Source organism: Mirounga leonina, unplaced genomic scaffold (genome assembly GCF_011800145.1).
Source record: "Mirounga leonina isolate KUSES-001 unplaced genomic scaffold, KU_Mleo_1.0 Mir_154, whole genome shotgun sequence".
Lineage (NCBI taxonomy): Eukaryota > Metazoa > Chordata > Mammalia > Carnivora > Phocidae > Mirounga > Mirounga leonina.
Window position 1 is genome coordinate 34,737,032 of NW_023270389.1, and position 3,531 is coordinate 34,740,562.

At 39.4% G+C, this 3,531-nt stretch overlaps 1 long non-coding RNA gene across 2 annotated transcripts in view; it reads right to left on the reverse strand.

Moving 5' to 3' along the window:
* The window catches only part of LOC118014279, a 7,908-nt gene extending 5,017 nt beyond the window's left edge, over positions 1-2,891 (reverse strand). Inside the window, exons 1-2 of one of the 2 annotated variants that reach the window (XR_004680247.1) lie at positions 2,278-2,891; positions 1,917-2,028 (exon numbers count right to left, since the gene is read on the reverse strand). This is a non-coding gene — a long non-coding RNA (uncharacterized LOC118014279). The remainder of the gene's footprint in view (positions 1-1,916; positions 2,029-2,277) is intronic. The other variant, XR_004680248.1, reaches the window with a different exon arrangement.
* Between the last annotated feature and the right edge of the window lie 640 nt (positions 2,892-3,531).

The following is a 3,531-nucleotide window of genomic DNA, read 5'->3' on the forward strand; positions in this document are numbered from 1 at the left end:
AGGGACTCGATCCAGGGACTCGATCCAGGGACTCGATCCAGGGACTCCAGGATCATGACCTGAGCCGAAGGCAGTTGCTTAACCAACTGAGCCACCCAGGCGCCCCTGGCTCTACTTCTGTATTACCAGAAGTCTAGGGTCATTACTACTTAAATTTTCCCTCTTTTTCTTAAATGCAGAACAATTGTATTTCAATGTCCTGATTTTTTTTTTTTTAATATACAATATCTGTACTTATCTGGAGGCAAATAGGAAAGGCTCTGAATGGGCTTGGAGTTGCTCCTGGACTTATGCTTTTATTTCTCCAAAAATTCAAGTTAGTAAATCAAAAATTGTTCTTTTTAACGTTTTTTGGTCTGCATTCTTACAGGTTATCTCCAAAGAATTTGGTAGCCTTTTTTGTCAAAACATGTAGAGGTTGATTTGCTCACTTGATCGCACTATTCCAAATTTTTTTTTTTTAATATTAGGGAGAAAAGTTCCAACGAAGATGAAAATTAAAAGATTTCTTTATTTTGGATCTTCACAGTTTAGTGCAGTATGCTTTTAAAAAAGTCTGTATAAAGCCTTCAACAAAGGCCTTTGGATGATCATATTCTTTCTGAGTGTATAATTTAACCTTAGACCAATTCACTTTAGCGGGGAAAGCCTCCAATATTGTTCCTATCAAACCTTGAATACCAGCCTGCAGTTGAGCTATTTTCTGGTCATTTGTAGAAGGGCCTGGGAGAAATTCTGGCCATCTGTTTAGGGCATTAATTTTTAAATGTTTTTCTTTAAATTTGGTAGGATCTTCTGAAAGTGGAGGTAAAAGGACTTTATAATTTAAATGATGCCCTGGTGTCCGACGGACCTGAATTCTTTGGGTGGGGTCTAGGGGATCCCTGCAAAGAATATATTGCTTAGGAAAGCCTGCAGCTGTCAGATCCTGATTACAGAGCCCAACAAAACAAGGTTTTTTTTTTTATGTCTGAGCTGTATTGTCCATTCCAGATGCTTCTGTTAAATTAATTTCCTGGCTCTTAGTATTGACATGAGTAACCTGTACATTCTCAGCTTAGGGATGAGGTGAGAGTGCTCTCTGAAAATCATGTAGGAAAACAGAAGCTAAGATAAGCATCTAGGTGTTGAAGGAATTTTCCAGAGAAGGTAGAGGACTTTGGGGAACTCAGGGAATTTGCTGAGGAGAGAGGGCAAGATTTTAAGGGGATTGTATGTTGGATGGAGTCTTTGATTCTTGTTCTCTAATTCTGTTCTTTCATCTTAAGGGAATCCCTAAGGCTAGCGGTCATATCTCTTTGTACTGATCTTTTAATTTGGTCTTTCCATAGGTACCCATAATACAATTGTTTAGGATGAGAGCTCTCTAAAAACGTGTTTGTTTGTTTGTTTTCAAATATGGAAGTCTTTCCAATTCAGAAGATTCATCATCTGGCCATTGATGAGTAGGATTTCATATTTATCTCAATAATGACTCAAACCAATAAGCTTTTTTATGACTTACCCAAGGACACAAAAGGCACCCCACAAGAGAGTGCAAAAGATGTAGCCCTCACAAGATCCAGAAAGTTCACTCCCAGAGTTAGCCTAAGAAAGCAAGGGCCTTCCTGTCACAGGTATTAAGAACTGTGTAGTAAAAACGTGTAGTAAAAACGTGTCTCTCACGGGAGTGTGGGATGCCTCCAGTCACAGACCCACTACTCTGTGTCTGGGCAGGTGCTCCTGGAATGGGACCTTCCAGCACTAACAAAGCAATGGAGGTTGAGATGACAAAGGCCCCTTATGGACTGGGACACCTTCTGATAAACTCCCCTAAGAGCTGGCACAGCTGGACAGAGAGAACTCTGCTTGTGATTTTGTGTCTCCTGAATCCCGGTCTATTCAATCGGCTGCCAGATGTACAGCATTATTTGTACCTTCTGGAGAGTGGAGACCAGAGAGAGCATTCTCATTGGTCACACAGCCAAGTTCTGAGGACATAGGACAAGATCAAAGGAAAAGCCCATCAGATCTACAGTTTTCCTCCTTCTGATAAACACAAAAGACAAAAACAAAAGAAAGCAATGATTATCTCTGGAGGAATGGAATGCATAAAAATCAGGAGTATTCATAATAACAAATCTTTACCAAAATTGCTATGCTCAAGGAACTAGTTCACACAAATATTTTTTTTCCTGCTAATTTAAACTTACAAAAAGCAAATGACTGTCACCACTCTTAACTTCCAATAGACCCTGCAGGCAGAGTCCAGGACACTGATGTGGTAAGAATTCTTACCTTCTGCCAGTGCTTGTCCCAAGTCCCAAGATCATTCAGCGGCAGCAACCCTGGAGTGAGTACTGTTTAGCCAGTGAAGAGCCCCATGTTGGGTGCCAAAACTGTAGGGAAGGAAAATGTTTCTCTCCTTATCTTCTAGGTTCTTTGCCTGGTCTAATAAATAAATTGACATAATTCAGATTAACAGGAGAAAAACAAATTTAATTATTTATGTATGAGAGCACCACAAAGACAGGAGAGGTTCCCCAACAGTCAGGCAATTGAGGTTTATAAGCCAAGGGAGCTAAGGAGAAGGAAGGGTCTGGGACTTCAAAGGGGAAGAATACAATCCATAGGAAGATGGGCAGAGCAAATGTTTGGTAAACGAATGTTTGTGATGCCCTGAGAAGTCTTTCTTACGTAAAAAAAAAAAGTTATCTTTGATAACAGCTCTCTTCCTAGTGTAGGCTTTTGGCCTAAATCCTTTTAAGCAGTTGAGGAGGTAAAAACACTCCTCTTAAGTCTGTTGGGCCTTGATTATCTTCAGCTCAAAATTATCCACCTGCCAGCGTTGCACATTCTGCCCTGAGCCCCATCATCCTTTTACCCCTAAGACATTTTCTCAATTACAACAATTATTTATAAATTTATACATGTTTATATAATTATTTATAAATGTATATTAACATTATTTATAAATTACTCATAAATACTCATAAATAAATTACTTATAAATTTACCTAGCATACAAGGTTTTTTGCTGGGTGCAGAGATATAATGCTAAAAACAAAAACAGGGGCCCTGGTTGCATACAGTTATAAAGGGAAATAAATATTAATCACATAATTATACTGTTTCTTGAATATCTGATTTGCCAAATGACGAAACTGAGACAATTTAGTGATGAGTTTGATGTCCTTTGCTCAAGGGAAAACCACCCATGGTTTGGGGGAGCGCAGTGCCTACAAGGAGTGGAGGCACTTCCCAGGGGATTTTGGGTAAGAGCGAGTTTTATACAGCTCTAGAAGAAAGATAGAAAAGCAACTTTTAGATTAAAAAAAAAAAGTGTCCCTCCTCTACGACATCAGGAAAGCTTTCTTTTAAATGGGATAAACAGCTGCATACCCAAGAATAATTATCAGTGAAGACAGCCCTACTCAGACTACCTGTAGTTGTTTTCACCGCAGTAAAAACCAAATGCATTTCATTCTGCAACAGACACGGCTCGTGATGGGCAATTCCAGACCCATGGTCACTTAATGTCCCATGGTCAAG